This window comes from Empidonax traillii, unplaced genomic scaffold (assembly GCF_003031625.1).
Source record: "Empidonax traillii isolate 1590-97213 ecotype Southwest subspecies unplaced genomic scaffold, ASM303162v1 scaffold74:size2480735, whole genome shotgun sequence".
NCBI classification, from domain to species: Eukaryota; Metazoa; Chordata; class Aves; order Passeriformes; family Tyrannidae; genus Empidonax; species Empidonax traillii.
In genome coordinates, this window is record NW_020955267.1 from 1747515 (window position 1) to 1765782 (window position 18268).

Here is an 18268-nt window from a genome sequence, read left to right on the forward strand (position 1 = left end):
AGTGCTGGGGCTGCAGGAGCCTGTGCCTAGCTAATGGGCCTGAGGAATGAGATATCCAAGTCCAAAAGAGCCATCCACGGCCCCCCGACACCTCTTGTAGCCACCCCTGGCTGTGGTGGAGCCTGGCTCAGGGAGCTGGCATCCCTTCTCAAATCAACTTAGATCCATGTTTACAGTAACCCCCCAGAGCTGGACACTGAGCTCCTTCCAGCCTCACACATGCAAACACTTCTTTGCTTTTGCAGGGACGTGCTGATGCTGTTTGATCTCATGGAAGCACAGTAGCAGAGCAGGGGCCAGATGAGGGCAGTGGCCCCCAAACCCTCCACCCCAGGGCTGTCTGGTACAAGGGGCTGCAGGCACAGGGGTGCCCTGTGCCTCATTTCATACTTGGCCATCCCCCAAAACAAACCCATCAGAAAAGGGGAAGGGCAGGTTGTGTGGGTAATCCTAGTGCAGGTTGGGCTTCAGCATGTGGCTCAGTGGGGGCTCAGCCGGCAAACACGAAATACCTCATTGCTCAGGAACTTGCATAGGCAGAGTGTGGATGGTTGGCCTGCTTGCTGCCGAGATCAAATCCCCGCCTGGGAAGAGAGATCAGCAGTGGAGAGAGGACAGGGCAGTAAGATGGCAAGCAAGGTTCAACAGCCCAGCCCCCATCAGCAGGGAACACAGAGGTCCTCCGGGGAGGCAGGCTTCAGGAGAGCAGCTCAAAGTGCTCTTTGATGCCTTCACTTCCCTTAATTCTCAGCGTGACCTAGGCAGCAGAGGAGAGGCTGAGGGCAGACACTATTGCAGTACCTCTCCAAGTCTATGCTTTCCAGGGCTAGGACACCAAGCTGAGTGAGGCAGACCTGGGAGCCAGTTCAAAAAGCAAGAGGCTCATCAGACCCTTCAGAGAAGAGGAGCAAAGGTGGCCTGCATTGATGGCATGGCCCTTTTAACCTGCCCTGTCTATGGCAGAGAAGGTCAGGTGCTCGGGCACCTGAGCATCAAAGCCATGGGCCAGAGGCAGGGGGGTTAAGGTGGGCTGTGACCTGGAAAGATGAGTATGAGTCACATCTTCATGAGCCCTCTCAAAGGACAGGGAAAAGGGCCTCTTCAAGATTGTGCTGATGGGGGGCCCTCTATGCCAGGACCTCTCACACCTTCATTCCCCTGCCCATTGGGTCCCCACCAGCTCTGCACACTTTCCTTGGTGCAGTAGCACCTGGGAGCCATGCTTCCAGGGCCAGTTGGCTCCCAGATGTGGCTCCTGGCATTGGATCCCTTCAATTAATTAGCCCCTTTTCTTCCTTTTCAGAAGGGTTCACAACCCACATGTGCTCCTTCCTCTGCTGCAAGCAGACCCCTAACGCACTGCAGATGGGGCACATTCCATGGATTCAGAAGCTGCCTGCAGCTCCCGCAGAGGAAGGAGTGCTCCCCCTGCTCAGGGCTGAAGGGCAAGGGAAGGTTGGCCAGCCCCACTGGCTTAAAAATTTGGGTGAGGAGCCAGCTGTGTAGAGGTACAAGTCACCGCTTCTCTGAAAAGAGCCATCTCACACCAGGAGGGAGAACATGGCTGCTTTGAGGAGCTGGATAGAGAAAAATTTTGAGGTGACAGTGATCTCTGGAGAGGATCTCTATAACCATGGGCTGCAGGAAAAGCAGCTTCTGAATTTGCAAACACAGCCAGCAAATCCTCTACAGACAGCATTCCCACCCCTTGCCTTTGCCATGAGATACACACAGCTCAGCACACTCATGGCACCCAGGGAAGCAGACATTCCCAACCAACAGACAAGCCACTCCAGCCAAACACACAACCTGGCCTTCCAGCCACCTCCACCCACTCTTGATGCATCCCTCAGAGCTTTGGGGTATATCTTGGCCTCTCCCTGTGAGGAGGCCACCAGCAGGCAGCTGAGGGCTGTGTGGATGGTTTGTTGTCAGAAAACAGAAGAAAAACTTTCCGGCACTTCCTAGTCGAAAGCCAAGGTTTGCTGGTTTTATTGTTCCTTCTGCTTTCATTCAACCAGGACCATCTCCAAGGTGGAGGCACAGACCAGGCAATGGGGTGTCCCACAACTGGACTTCTTGATCGTGCTGTTGTCTAAATGTATGTCCAAGCATTACTATGCTGAAAAAGAGGTTACTAGAGGAGACAAAAACATGTTGCTAGGAAGAAGAAACCTGCAGAGCAGGACCAGATGGCAGAACCCAAGAGATGGAAGTGCAGAGTGAGGCAGAGAGGAGATTGCAGTCGGCTACTGCTGTAGAAAGGCCCTGGTTGAGCTGGCTGCAGAGCACAGCTGGTTCCTTATTTTTCCATCACACTATTTAGAGCCCCTTCAGCAACTCCTCAGGAGAAAAAAAAAAAAAAACCTCAGCTAGAATAGGACTCATGCAGAGCTACAGCAACTCAAGAGAATCTGTCCATTTATAATTAATGAAGTCCTGTTTGCAGTGATCCGACTGCAATCTCCCCTCTCCCCAAGAGGCTGATCTGGCCTCTCTGCTTCTTCAGTACCTGTGGCTGGAACTGCATGTGGTGTGGAAAGGGGCCTGGAAACTAGGAAAACCTGAGCATGCCTGAGGAGCAGAGAGGCTGCCCTGACCAGGAAATCCATTCCATCATGCATTCCCTGCAGGAGCAAGCCTGCTCAGGACATCAACCTGATGGGGGGCTTCAACTGCTCCACTCATTAGTCATCTGTCCTCACAAAAGCAGGAGAAAAAAGGAAAGAAGGAAGCAGAACCTTTGCCATTTTTATGGGCTGTAACCCTTGAAGAGGGAATGTTCCCCTTTGGTGGTCTGGGCACTGCTAAAAGGAGTGTGGAAAGGACCCTCATAGTGTGAATTTCCATAACCTTTTCTTCCCCTTTTCACCAGGGTCTCAATGCCAGGAGGCTCTTCCTAAGGCAGCCATTGAACATGCATGTTGTGGACTGGAAGGGAACCGGGAAGCAGGAACAACAGCTTGAGGGTACGCAGGGAGCCTGATGAGATGCTCTCCTCACTGGGAAGTCTCCTGGTACAACTTCAAAGGCAGTGCTTCCTAAGGAGCCCACAACCTGTAGAAAATATAAGATGCAAACAAGTTGACCCGACCAGGCAATGCCCAGGTTGTGATGAAGAAGCTCTTCCTGAGAAATTCCTCCCACACTGAACTTCTCAACAAGAAGATGACAAGAAAGAACAAACTTGAATCAAACTTTCAATTCTACAGAGTGTTTGGGATTAAAATAGTTTCATTTCTGCTTCTGATTTCAAAGCAACCTTTCTAAAAAGCAATGATTCGTTTCCTTCAAGTTGCTGTTCCTTCCTCAAGACCCTCATCTTGTCAGCCCAGGGCATGGGAAACTTGGACTTAAAGTCCTTCAGTCCATCAGTTTTGCATAACAAAGTGAAACTGATGATGGTCGCACAGATCCTGAAATAGGAATGACTGGTGAGGGTGATGTTATATCTGTATATTAGTTTGTTTACTCTGCCATCCTAAAATCACTCCCATCACAGGATTTTAGGTGCTTTCCTACCAGTTTGCGCATTGCAATGGCTGTGTGAGCAGTGATCTCAGTTCATTACAATGCAATCGTTTCAAGTGAATGTTTAATAGCTTACTAATAAGTGAATCTTAGGGAAATGCAAAAAGTGGCAATTAATGGTGGCATGTGTTAGAGTTTAAATAGTTAGTCATCACGCAATAGACTAATGCATTGACACTTTACAGTCCCATTGGGTAATTATTGGGATTAGGCTGAGTACCCAATTTCCCAGCTATGACTTCATAGGCTGGGAATTCAGCTCTCCAGTGACATCACAGCTCCAGAAGTCTCCCTCACTAGTTGCCAGGCTGACTCTACTGTCACCAACTCTACACACAGGTGTGGCACATAGCCTTAAGAAAGGAATCCAGACTCTTACAAGAAATAAGAATAATGATGAATGAGAGTTTAAAAAGGAAATAAATGCAGGACAACTGCAGAGAAGGTGAGTAAAGCCCCTTTTTATGCCACACCACATCAGGTCATAATCTTCTGAGAAAAGCAGGGAGCTTGAGATGCAGAAGCATCCACTTCCCACCCAAACAGGAGCCACACCAGGCACAGAAGTCCGTAACAGGATTAAAGATTGTGATTGTCCTGGCACTTGTGATTATACTGCCTCCCCTAGAGTTTGAAGGTCAGGACAAAAGTAGGGACAATGCAAGCCTACCTTGGCCTCCGAACTGAGATCTGGCATACCTTCTCAGGCTATGCCCTGCCTTCCCTCCCTCTCCTTTTCCCCAGTTTCAGCCCATCTGAGCAGTCAAGAAAGCCTTGCACAGCTCAAGGACACAGCAGTGGCAATAGCACAGGTGGCCAAGACTAGCAAGCTCTGACAGCAAGGGTGGCAGCCAAGGAAGGCAGCTGGCACCATGGAGGTGGAAAAGACCCTCGCCCCTCCCTCCCAGAGCCTGGCTTTGTGCATCCCTGAGCCAAGGGAAGCACATCCTGGAGGATGGCAGGGCTGAAGAAGGCGGGGAGCTCACGATGTTCCTGGGGAACATCCCTGCATCAGCAACATCAGGCCCAAACTGCCTGTTCTGAGGCTGTGCAAGCTAGGCTTGTCTACACGCAGCTCTTGCTGCAGAGTAGCAGGAGGAAGGCAGACAGGGGTAGAGAGCAGGAAAGGTATTTGCACAAGACAGGAGTGCAATCTGGGAGCAGATGAAAATGAAGCAACAGCACTAGCTAGCCTTATGCTCACTGTAGGGGCCAAGGGGATGCTGAAGGCTCCTCACTGAGCACAGAGCATGGCCAGGGCCACCCCACGCGCAGGAGCAAGTGCTGTCTGTGGGGGCCCCTCTCAATGCCACTTTGGTCTCTCGTTCCATGGGAAGATGGGACCAATATGGCCCTTGGCTTTCCTCAGTGCTGTCCCTGGCCTTAGTCACCCCGGCCTTGAAATCCACTTTTCAGCAAAGGCAGCTGCTCCTCTGGCAGGTGTTGCCTACCTCAGTCAGGCTCTGTTTCCCTGCAAGCTTGGCCAGATCTGTGGAGCTATGGAGGGTACAAACATCACTGACAAAAGCTTTAGGCTACGCAAATCACCAAGAGGTCCCAGTGGAGCTAAAATCCTATGTTAGAGCAAGTTTGGGGGCTTAGAGGGGTAGAGTGATATGCCATCAGCGTGGATCTCATCTCTGAGCTTGCAGGCACCATGTGTAGCTAAGGCAGTGTGGTATCAGCATCTTGTGCCCTTCCTCATCCCCACTATCCATAGGTTTCCTGCTAGCCTGCACCCAAGGCTGGCTGTCCTTCCCACACCAGAGAGCTGGTGCCCCTCTGGCAGCCCACTGCTGCCACCAGTCTTACCACTGGGACTGTGCTTCTCCCTAGTACAGCTTTTGGAAACCAGATCCAGGCCCAATAGCAAGACACCTTCCCCAGCCCGGGGCGACACCTTTTCAGGCCAAAACTGCATGTGAAGTTTGGCCCAACAAAGAAGCAGCCCCATTTATTTCAGTTACCGCAGCAATGCAGGGAGGTGCTGACCTGCAGTGTCTTCCAGACCACAGAGCTGCTGGGGAGGTTGAGGCAAACCACAGAAAATACCACAGGAGCTGGTGGCCAGCTCTAGCCCTGTGTCTCTTCACCAGGACAGATCCAACCAAGCCTGATGCACCCTAGGGGTGAATCCATGTTACCCATACAACCAGGGCAGCCTCTTCTGCAACAGCTCCAGTGCTGCTAAGCAGAGCCCGGGGGTTGAGGGATCCTCCAGTTTGCCCCCTTCCTCCCTCTCAGTCTGACTCTAGGTTACTGTGAACTACAGCTGACCCACAGCTCTCTACCTCACCTGTCCCTGCCCCATTATCCATATCCTATATGGCACCAGCCCCTTGGCCCCTGCTCAGTTCCAGCCTCCAGCTGGCTTTGGGGCCACTGCTAGAAACATTATAGCACACCTGTTCTTCAGATGAGGGTTTACAGCCAAGGCTAGCACATCTGGATTGTAGAATAGACATTTGGAAGTTTATCAATACATTTCCAAACAGTCTGGGTATGGCAGAAACTCTGTCTCGTTGCTTTAGTGGAGGAAGCAGCTGGGCTGGAAGGATGGTTTGGTGCCCTTCTCACGCCCCATGTAGGCTGGGCTGTGCCCCCCGCCGCCACCCCAGCCCAGAAAATGAACTGCCTCTTCCTGATACTAGTAGTCCAGGAAGCTGTGTCAGCAAGGTTCCAGGAGGGAAACTGGGAAGTGAAATACAGTGCCCTTCGCACCCCAGAACCTGCTGATGCAGCTGTACCAAGCCTAGAATACAGCCAAACATCTCCCAGAAACTCCATGTGCTCAGAAAGTTGATTGGGAATCTGCACTATGTGGGTTGGGTGGAGCTCCATCAGCTTGGTCCTGTGCAAAGCTCAGCTGCCTCCAGGGCTTTTGCTCTCACTGAAGTCCTCAGCAGCAGCAGCATCAAGCTGCCACTAATAGGTTTGTCAGCACCAAGCAGATCTAAAGGAGGAACATGGCCCACTGCCCTGCGTTGTTTCACGTGCGCAGCCCCTCTCATTGTATTAGTTTCTCAGATGTGCAGCACTCACACCAGTACTAACAACAGACCTCCCACATAAGTGTTCACATACTCTGATTTTGGTCTCTTCCCAGTCATTCCTGCCAACAGAAACACAGCTGATGCTTCAGGGTGTGAGTGACACAGAAGCAAGAGACACAGACAAACTGTAAAGCTGATAGAGCAGGAGGTAGCTCTATCCCCAGCGTGCAGGAGAGCTTTGGTAACATAGTGGTGGTTGCTTCCCACAAGGTCTTCAGATGGTCTGGGTCTAAGTTCACAGCAATTGATTAACAAACCTTTCATCTCCTTCCAGTTTGCCCGTCCAGCTGCAGGTGAAGGCAACAGTACTGCCTGCCATGCTACACCCTCATCACCCCTGGAAGAGAAACGACTCTGCTAACCTAGTGGCTGAGCACTGCACAAATATCCGCAGGAGCTGGCAAAGGTGGCACAAAAGGAGAAATTTCTTTCAAGCTGTATCAGTCTCCTCACTTCTCTGCAATGCAGCACACTGTACATGTATTTATACCTATTTTACAGGCCTTTGGATGCTTGGGAAAACCTGGATTTTTCCAGCATGTCTTCCCTCCCTAATCCACATGCTCTCAGTAATATTAAATGATCTCTTTAGAGTCACAAACTCAAAGTGGTTCCAAGCTCAGAGGATTTTAGTGGAGGAGGCAGGAAAGAGATGAGGGCGAGAAGGCCAGGGGTAACCCCAAACCATCAAACACCATACCTGTAGCAATGGAGATGCAAATACATTTCTATAGTGCTTTGCACTCAGCCAGTTTCTTTGTCGTTATGCATGTTTTAGAAACCTGGGTGCAAAGTGGAAAAGAGACCTCCACACATGTGCCCCCTCTGTTTTTGTTCATATTCCTTGCTGGGCCCTCTGGCACTAGAACTGAGGGCATAATGTAGGAGAAAATGCCTGAATTAATGTGAGACCTGTACACAGGCCACTGCTTAGGGAGAACAAGCATGTTTAGCTGCTGCTACCACTGAGCATCTATAACAATGTCTGAGGTCCATGCTAGGGCCCCATTCACTACTGGATACTTCTTCCATGGTACCTGGAGAACCTGCAAAGATGCTACCAGCAATTCAGGGTGAGAGATATTGCAAGACATGACAGAGAAGAACATGTTGGAAAATCAGGGAAGGGGATTCAAAACATCATTTGGATCTTCCCAAGAAAATTCCCCTCTTGTATCTGGATTTGTCAGTGGGCCCATCTGGTCAGACCATCCCAGATGGTGTATTTTTGACAGAGAAGGCAATGTAGCTTAACATTTCTCAGTAAATTGAGCTGGTCACCTCTAAGCTTACAGGTCACTGAGTCTGCTGTCTCTTCCTCCCCCCTAGAGCATAAATCTGACCCTCACCCCAGGCCCTCCTTCCCTGAGGCAGGCAGGTCCTCCTTATGACAGCCAGTGCTTTGTTTAGCAGCTCAGCCAACACTTCCTCCCCAGGGAGAGCATAACTCTGTAGAGGCAAAGGTCAAGTGTGCTCTTCCCAAAGCTGAGGATTTGCCTTTGCCACTTAATCCAGCCTGAGATCTCACAGCCAACACAGAGCTTCCCCCAGTGCTGGGAGCACAGCCTTTGTGGGCAGAGGAAGGCATGCACCTGGGACACAGGTACAAGTACAAACATCTGCCCTTTCCCACAAGCCTTCAGGGCACCAGCAAGAAGGCATCTAGGAAAACAAACCCCCACCAGATACTTCATTGCTATTTTGTGAAATAACCCTGCTCTCACTCCCACCAGTTCAGGCCTAACGCCAAATGCCAGGTGGCTGTTGATGCCTAATTTCCACTAACTTCCACAGTTGCTTTACAGCCCTGCCTCCTATTGGGAAGACTGGAAGTAAGCCAGATTTACCACTGGAGTGTCCAGAGGCAGCAGCTCAGATGGCTTCCAGAAGCACTCTGCTGTGCCCCAAAGTGCTCCTGTCCTCCAGGACTCAGCCACAGCCCTACAAGGAGTGGTGTGGGCAAGGGAGCAGTGAAGTACCCTGTCACTCTTGGTTTCGCATTGGACGTGAGGAGGAAACAGGCTCCTACTGTCCTCAGCCAGCCATGAGCCTCCCAGCCATGGCCAAGCAAGCAGGTTGTCCTGGCAGCATCCCCTGGTGCTCTCCCACATGCTCATAGACTGGTTAAGGTGGGATGGAAACTCTGGAGAGGGGTTCAGCCCCTGCTCAGGCCAGCATGCTCAGAGAGCCACGTTCAGTTGGGTTTTTGAACCTCTCTGAGGATGGAGGCTCCACAGCCTCCCTGGGCAATCTGCTCCAGCATCCTTCACTCTGATCTGACCTTTAACACAGGTGATCATCCACCACCTTTGCTGTAATGGGTTTGGTTGCCACCAGAGGAGGTGGAGATGCCACTACTGGATGTGACACCAATGGACCCGCACAATGCTTTTAGCTGCACCTCCTGGCTCCAGTCCCAAGGGGCTCCCTCAACCCCAAGTTACAGGGCTTTGGTCAAGAGGCTAAGCCTAGAGCAGAAGAGGAGTGTCTCCCTCGTTTGCACTGACCACACAAACACAGTGATAGCAGATCTACCCCTTGCTGCTTCCCCTCATTTCTTGCATTCTGTTCAAGTCAATGGAAGAAGAAGGGGTAGGGGGCAGGAGACATCATTTGGCAGGAAGACTTTCTTCTTTCAGAGTTTGTTGCCTTCAAGATTTAGGAGGATTAACCCTACACATAAACACCAGACTCACTCATTCCCCACCAGCCCTGCAGTCAGCATGGATCCACAAGGATCGCAGGCCCACAAGCCAGTTTTCACAGATCTGTACCATTTTACCTCCCAGTATTTTCTGGTTCTCATTATCTCTGTGGAGCTGATGACACTTAAGACATTTCATTTCCCTGGAGGCTTTTTCTGGCACTTTAAATCTGACTTATGCAACACACTCTGATCACCCCCTCTCACCTCTAGTTTGTTAACAGCTTGGCTGGCCAAGGACCCTTCCCCACCCGCCAGCAAGCTGAACCAAGCTGAACCTCTGTACCCACCGGAGTTAAAGCCTTGGCAGCTTTCTCCTCCTATCCCTTCCCCTCTCATTCATCGATGGTCATTAATCATAGCAGCCTCTTCCCACAGGACCCACCTCCACAGACCCAAACTTGCCCCTGCAGCTGCCAGGCAAATCCCAGGGGCAAACACTGAACAAGGGCAAACCCGACTAGCAGCTGTCATGTAACACTACCAATGACCTTAGCCTGGTCATTAAACCCAGCTGCTGGGAGGGCATCACCAGCTTGGGGTCCCTTCCCAGCCCATCAGCATGTTTCTGGAGGTGAACACAGCCTCTTCCCCAGCCGTGTGACTTCTGTTCTTGCTAGAAACCAGCTCAGAAACACAAGAATTTGGGAACTAAACAGTTCTTAACACTTATCACTGCCTGTCCCCGGAGGCAAATCTAAATCCAAAGTACAGCTACAACACATGTATATCTGTTTGCAGCACCTCATTGGAGGAATTAAAAAGTGACAATGATACTGTACTTGGGACACGATGACAACTGCTTCTATCCAGCCAAACAAGGCTGGTCCAGCCTACTAAATGGTGCTAGAACTTCAGGCTGGGCATGGTACCAAACATTACAGTGGAGCCCCTCTACACGGCCCCTGGACATCTTTGCATTTGCAGGCCTGGCGACCTTTCCAAGCTTTTCTCCACCATCCTGCTATTTCTTTTCAGGCTGTTTCTTGCTCCTCGTCCGCACTGCCTGCACAAGCTATTTTGCAGGAGGAAGGGTCATCTCTCTTGACCTGTCTGCTGTGCTGAATGTGAGGTGGAGTGAACTGCTGCTACAAGGCAAACCTGTCACATCAGTATTGTACTTGGATGCATCAACCTCACTTGTGTTATGGGAAGGGCCTGTCCTCTGTCCAAGCCAGCCACTACTATCACATGGAGAGGAAGGTGACAGTGCTATAACCTGGATGCCCCACACATTCCCTCCAAGACCTTTGCCGGGCTCACATCCAGCCAGGCCCACCAGGGAGGCAGATTGAATGAGGGCAGCTGGACAGGAGCCCTGCAAAGCCAGCCAGGCCTCCACATACCGGCCACTGAATTTGCATCCGAAGCCGATAATAAATGAAGTGAAGGAAAAGTCTGGAACAGTGACCAAGTCTGTTTTGAGTCCTGACTCCAGAGAAGCTGGTGCAGCCTGGCAGGCGATACACAACTCAGCTGTCCCAAACACCATTGCTGAGCTGAAACTTCCTCCAGTGTGAGCCAAGTGTGCCATTCTACCTCCTTGAACTCCTGCAGTCTAGTTAAATTGCAGGTAGGGAAAAGAACCTCTGCCTCCTCCCAAAGCAGACTTTATGCATGCAGGGTGCAAGGAGGGTAGAGTCAAGAGAGCAGCTGCTCAGAGTGGTTTGCAATGATTCACCACAGCTGGACACCCCCAGCCCCAAACTCTTAGGCCCCAAGACCCCAGCAACACATCACCTAGAGTACAAAGGTTCCTCAGCTCTCGTCATGCTTGTGAGCTCCCCTCATAACACAGGTGCCCCTTCCTACTCTGCATGCAGAGCTTGGGCAGGCTCTCTTCCAATTGGATGCCATCCAGAGCCTCCACTGAGGTTCAGGGAAGGGAGCAGGAAGTGCTCCAAGGGGCTGGGAGAAGGGACATGGAGGCCGAGGCTCAGGGGTTAGTTGGCCCTGCAAGAACCCAGTCCTTGTGGGTGGTGGGGTGAGAGGTACCACGGGGTCAGACTTTTCTATTGCTACAGCTTCAGAGATTGCCCTCTTTCCATCTGCCTTCCCACCATCTGCTGAGGCGACTGCAAGGGAGAGGAGGTTTGCAAGGGTCACTCTTGGGCCAAAGCAGATGGAAAGGACCTGCTGTGAGCATTTTACAAGACATGGGCCAGACAGCTGCAACATGCTCCTCAGCCCTGCTGACAGCTCACTGGATCATCCAGCGCACAGAGTACCAGGGCAAAGGAGCTGGCTCACAACTGCACACACTGCCCCGGAGCTCCTTTGCAATGACGAAGGATCTGCAGCAGGACAAAGGAGTGAATTAACAAGCTGTTTAAGTCCTTCACTGGAGGCCTGAACAAACAGATGCTGCCAGGAGCTGGTCTCTCCCGCTCCTGGGGATCATCCTTCAAGTCAGAGACATTTTTCTCAGCGCTCCCTGAGGGGGAAAACCAGCAGAACCTTTGTTTGCTACACAGAGCTGCAGGGACTTCTCCTCCCCCTGTGCCTTTGAACACGCTCCAAATTTCTCAGCTCTGCAGGCCTCCAGACCTGGCCTGCTGCAGACCTAATTAACTCCCTTGTTCATTTATGGTCTTTTGTCACTAAAGCAAGTAATTGGTGCACAGAGGCAGCAGATCCTCGTGTGTGCTCACATGGACCTGACTGCTCCCTTTGGTCTGCTGGGGAAGCTCTCTCCTGCTCACCAAGCGTGCCTGCAGTACCTCTTTGTGGCTAGCCACTTCAGGATCATCTATGGAGAGCACACTGCCTCCATTTCCAGCAAGCTCCCTCAGAACCTTTGCGATCAAAAGACATGACTCTTCTCAGGACGTGACACCTTTGAATTCAAGCAAGAAGGTTTGTCTGGACCATGGACCGCACCTAACACCTTCTCCCTTGATAGCACCAAGACAGCCCTTGGAGTTTCTCATCACTCCCTGTTTGCCTGTTTGCTCATGCACACAGTCATGCTCAGAAGCCTCCAGTTCAGTAGGCAGGCACAAACACTGGGCCTGGCAGGGATGCTGCCACACTAGTTTCTCCCCGCATTGGTACTCACTCAGGTTTGCACACAGCCAGATGGATGTAAGAACATGACCCCACTGCTCTTTTACCACCAGCTGCCTGTGTTCCCCCTTAGCCCTGGCACCACAAGGATAGAGAACAGCAGAGAGCAGCAGGCCCTTTCACAGGGGGATAGCAGGGCAGGATTATCTCAGGGCTCCTGGACCAAACAGACAGCTCCTCAGCCTTTGGAAACCTTCCTCACCTTTGTTCCTTGGCCTTGTACGGTTGGGGGAAGGGATCCCAATGAACATGTTTGTGCTGTTCTTCTTAATAGGGTGTTGTGTAACACAGAGGGAAGTGACTACACTGGGGACCCCAGCTGAGAACAGAGACTTTAATCCTGCTGTCCAGGGAAAACTTGGAAAAAATACCTACATCTGTTCTGTTGCATTAGGCTCATGGCTCAGAGGCTGACAGCTGACCCTGGCTGCTCATGATGCCAAGGTACAGCCCCTGCCAAACAGTGCCAGGGTAAATTACCATGACTGATTAGAAAGGCAAAAGGCAGCCAGAGAAAACTAGGAAGGGAGCTCTCCCTGAGCAGAAGGGAAAAGGGCACTTTGTCTTCTCCACTGCTGCATTGGCGGAGTGGAAGGAGTAATAGTGGAAAAGAAGAGGGCAGAGAATGAGATGCAGGGAGTGGGATGAAAGTGAGGAGGCGGACAAGAAACCACAGCTGCATCCACCTCTCCGCAGGGCTCGCCAAGGATGAGCTTCAGGAGACAAGCCTCCCCCTTCTCGAACCCGTGCTAGGCTGAAGCCACAGAGGACAAAAGGTGCTCTTGTATCTACAAGCAGCGTTCATGGCTCAAGAAGGGCACAGGTCAGGTGTTGGCCTTGCAGAGCAGCGCACACTCTCCCTGCCATGAGTCTGTCAGCTCTAGGACAAGTAAGAACACAGTTGTGGGCTCCCTGACCCAACACCACAACACAGTTCTTTTTCAGGCTCAGGCTTCGTCATCACCCCACAACCATCCAACAGCTCAGAGAGGTGGAAAAGGAAATTACCTATCCAGGAAACAGAACAACACTACTGAAATTTGCTAACAGCAAACACCTAGACACTTTGGAAACAAGTCAAAGACTTCTCACCATATTTGGTGGAGCTCTACGTTGATACACCCACTGGGAACATGGTAGGTGCTGCACTGGGACCACAGGGCAGGATGGAGAGCCCATTCTCTGTGCTCTCTTACAGATACAACATGCTGAGGGTGGTCCTCCACTGATGGGAGGGGATTTTCTGGAAAGCCACTGACTTTTTTTTTTTGTGAAGGATATGCCTGCTCCTTACTCAAGCATTAAATTGGTTTAACCCTAAGTAGCACAACATCTATGACAGGATTAAAGCAGATTCTGCCTCCTTCTTCCTGCCTAGAGCCAGTAGTTGCCAAAAACTCCTTCAGGTCAGCATCCAACACAGGACAGTGGCTAGATTCAAGAGAAACAGAAAGCAAACTCCCTCCTAACTCGTGTCTGTCAGAGACAGGCTTTGGCCCTGAAGCAGAAAGGTTAGTTTGCTTTAAATCTTATTTAACCATGGATGTTTTCATTTTCCACATGCACGTCACACTCTTTCATCTGCCCTTAGGAGGACAGGGAGGAAAGCTCATGCTTTCCTCCGTCCATCTGTGGAGCAGACAGTTTTGATTAGTCACGTGCTTGTTGCCTTTCAATATCTGCTGGCTGTCACTTTGACCTTGTACAAAAAGACAAAGGCATCAGGAACTCTGTTGTGGGTTTGCCCCACCTCTTCATGCAATCTTAAACTTCCAGCACTACACTGAGCACTTAAGGGGCAGGGATCCTGCTGAGAAATTCAGCCTTCTGACCGATGAACATTTCTGCACTAGAATCTAAAGATGCCTTTGGGTCCAGCATCACCAGTCCCATGACTCTTTACTGCCTTCCTACCCTCTGCTGTTGTTGATCCACCTGGTGCCTTTTCCTCTGCTTCTTACACTGCTGGGGAGCAGATCCATAAAGGTCAGAGCCTCAGGCCTGAATTAGCTCCACAGCATCAAATGCATTACACCTCAGTAATGTGTTTGTTATGCAGCTCCTTTGACACTCTGCCACTTTGCACTTGAACTGAAGCTCAGCCCTGCCCAGGAGGAGAAACCAGAGTGGATGAGGCACAGCAGAGCCAGCTCCTGAACATTCCCAGAGCATCTTCCAAGGACATTTCCAAAAGGCTACTGATAACACTTACCGAAAAGTATGAGGTTATCTGGCCTAAGCCATCTCTACTGAAAAACAACCTGATGCAAAAGGGTGTCCAAGGCAGGCACTGGCCTGTTCAGGGACCACTTCAGGACAGTTGCCCCTGAGGGTGGTGAAAATGATCCTTTTTTCCCTCCTGTCCCTGGAGCTGCTGCACTGTTCCAGTCACCTATTGCAACTCATCCAAGCTCAGTCAACTCCCACTCCCCCAGGCTCTCTGGAAAGGTTAGTGGTGCCTGCAGTTAATTTCTAAAAAGTCCATTATGCTATAATGAATCCCAAAAAGAGAACAGCAGCTCTCTCTGTACACCAGCTCAATTCTGCATTCCTGGTCCATGCATTAAAACTTCCTCTCCTCTCACAAAGTGATGACTAACCTATGTCTCAAAGCCTGAGAGAGCACATCTAATCTGGTAGTGTTACTGCTGTTGTTTGTTCATATTAAGCACACTATTCTTACTAAGCTATTTGTGCTGAGTCTCCTGAGAGAGTGCTGCAGGGTAATCATACGTATGTAAATCCAACTTCCTTTCATGCACTTTAAATGCGTTGCCTTTTAGAAAACAAAGGGGCAAGGGGGAGTGATGCAAGAGGGACTTCTGCAAAACCAGGGGATGCTTCCTAGATGCTCACTTCTCACACACTCCTATCTGGGGATTAGAAGCATGGTAAGAAAGAGTCTGCCAGCTTGTTTGCTAGACTAAGAGGTCTGCTGAACAAAAAAAAAAACCAAAAACCATAAACCACAAACCAAATCAACAAATCCAAACAACTGTAACCCAAACTGCAGGGTTTCAAGAGAGCTGAAGTTGGCCACTCTTAAATGGGATCAGCTCAAGTCGACTACCGGTCCCCCTCTGGTGGCCAACCAGCCGCAGTCACCTTCTGACGGCAGAACAGGGCTGCCACATGGCCTCCTGTCCCTGCACCGAGGGAAGCATCTCAAGCATCCCGTAGCCAGGGAAGCACGGCTCTGCTCCGAGGGCTGTCAGGCAGCAAGGCTTCAGAGCACGGAGCTGAGTCAGGGAGCAGGACACACCTGGGCACGAGAGGGGGATGTCACGGAAGTCTTCTAAAACCGAGAAGATTCATTACAAGAACAGCCAGCAGCTGCCCAGTCCCTCCACCTCGACAGCCTTAGGGCTATCTACAACTCAGCCCTTCCATTTTAATAGCAGTGCTGTGTAGCACCGGGATGCTTCATCTTGAAACAGGGCCCCATCGTGCACGGAGCTATGCAACATCTGGACACACAGAGTCCGTAGGCTCTTTGGGATGGGGAATAAGAAGGAGAGAAAGGACAGAAGATGGACAGGAAGCGAACGAGCAGAAGGAAACAAGACAGCATTGGTCAGCATAGGAAATAGCAGTCAGTGAGGTGCTCTCAATGGCTGAGCACAAAGGCAACCGTTCAATATCTTACTAGAAGATACCTAGGCTACATTTTTGTCCTATAATTTTTAGTTTCAGCAACGATGCAATTGCTACCGGTGTTTTGCATATTGTTGCCAACATAAAAGGGCCTAGGAGAGAGAAGGCTGAATACCTCTGCTGACTGCTCTAGTCACAGACAAGAAGAGGCTGCCAGTTTCCCTAGGTGGGAGTCTGAGTCTGTTTCAAACCAGCAATAAAGGCCTCTGCAAATCTGAGCTGGCCTCTATACAGCAAACCACTTCTTCAGACAAATCTGAAACCCTCAGAGCTGGTTTCAACCTCCTCCAAGAGGACTGCAGAGAACTGTGTTTCCTTGCATTTCTTCACCCACTGTTGTAAAAGCAGCACTATCTCATCTCAAAGCAACCTCACGCTTCAGCTACTGGAGCACAAGAAAGCCCAAAATGGCTATTCCTTCTGAAGGAGATTTCTAAACTTACTCAGAAAACTGAATGAGTTTACAGGCCTTCAGTATCATGTTTGCATTAATCCCTAAATTAAGAGACACGTATGGGACAACACACAGCTTATAAGAGAATTGCTTCAAGAGGGAGAGAAGAATTTGGTTTTGGCCACTGCAGAGTCACTAAAACTACCTAAACTCACTCTGGCCTTCATGTACCTCAGAGAAAACTGTGAAGCAGCCATAGGACAATTCCAGTTTCTCCATCCCTAACAAGGTACAAGAGCTCTGCTTCCTTTGTCTGTATTCATTGCAGCTTTATACCAAGACAGAGAGGCTTGGCTCTTGGCCTCATTCCCCACTTCCAACTCTGTGTACAACTGCCCACGCCTCAACATACTTTGTGGCATGCCATCCCTGCAGAAGGGTAGCTGGAAAAGACTGATCAGGAATTCTGGGTGAACTTCAGCTACAGCTGCTTTTTTTTACTGCAAAAGAAGATAGCAAATTATGTCTAAAAATGAACACATTCATGCAGTAACACCTCTCCTCCTACAATCAAGTTTCATGCTCTGGAAAGCAGAGATTAAGGTTTCTCACGCATTCAGTGAAAAAAACCAAGAGTTTAAGAGGAAGATTCTAAAATCTCAGATTCTGCACAGTACAGCTGATGCCAACACAGGCTGAGGTTCTGGTCAACTTTGCTGTTTCCAATAAGATCTTTTATAGGTCCTGTAATCATATGTTCAGACTCTTTCTATGATCACGTGCCAGGTCAGTCAGACACAAGATAGTAGCAGAACAGCCAAAACCATAGAAAACATACTAATTCACTATGGGAACCAGGAGTTACAGCCTGGTTCAACTGAACAGCTCAGCTATCAAACTGTGAAAGCAAGTAGAGACCTTATCTAAACCAAGCATCATTTTCCCATGTAGGTATATGAAGAAATTAATTCTCTGTAGATCCATGGTTGAGGCAAAGCAGGCTAAGCAGAGGAATTGAATGCACAAAAATCCAGTTTCCCGAGCAGCGTATCTTAATACAACTCAGGTGAAGTGGCTGTGTATGGAACCAAGGATCCCAAGGTATCAGGCAACTCTTTGCTATTGCTGGAGAAACAAGCTGGGGCATGCAGGATTCCAGCATGAAGTACATGGGCGTGATTTCTCTCACAACCCCAAGTCCATGCCAGGTGCCAGGAAAAAAAATGGAGGCTGTGGAGTCAGCAACAGGTCACTGTCACTACTCCCTCTCCAAGACATCGCAAGAAACTAGTGATCAGGATGGGCAGTGTGGGCAGCCACATATCATGCATCCTGCAAAGAGAGGCAAAAACTTTAGAACTTACTTCATGCAAAAGTAATCCAGCATGCTGAGCTCTCTCCTTCACACTCAAACAGATAAAGTTTCTGAAAGCTCCAGCCTCAGCTTGGCCCCCCTCCCATGAGTTGAACTGGTCATGGCATGTAAAGACATGTCCACATGGCTTGCTTGTGTATCATTTTGTTCATGCCAGGTCTGCCGGCAAAGTTATCCACCTTTCAGTGCTCTGACCCCAATTCCAGCAGCTCTAGATTCACAACCTCTGATTTCCAGGGGACACTGGAACTTCAGTTTCTGTATTCTTCATAAGGCTCCCTAATCTCTGAGTCCAGCATAAGACAACTTTGTTGCCACAGGAGCTTGTAAATAATACCGTGACCCAACACACTGCTAGAAGCAATCCCCAAGACAAACATGCTCTACTCACTGTCTTCTTTAGCTAGTGCTCATGGCCTGAAAGCCAGAGCCAACACTAGATGCTGGTTTCATATGTGAGAACATCTGCCTAGATATACGGTGGAGAACAC

General features: G+C 50.1%; 1 long non-coding RNA gene across 1 annotated transcript; it reads right to left on the reverse strand.

Moving 5' to 3' along the window:
• Nucleotides 1-1956: 1956 nt before the first annotated feature.
• LOC114056003 lies at nucleotides 1957-4196 on the reverse strand. The gene is made up of 2 exons (XR_003570890.1): nucleotides 3090-4196; nucleotides 1957-2797 (listed from the first exon to the last, which is right to left on the reverse strand). It is a non-coding gene; the product is annotated as an uncharacterized LOC114056003 (long non-coding RNA).
• Between the last annotated feature and the right edge of the window lie 14072 nt (nucleotides 4197-18268).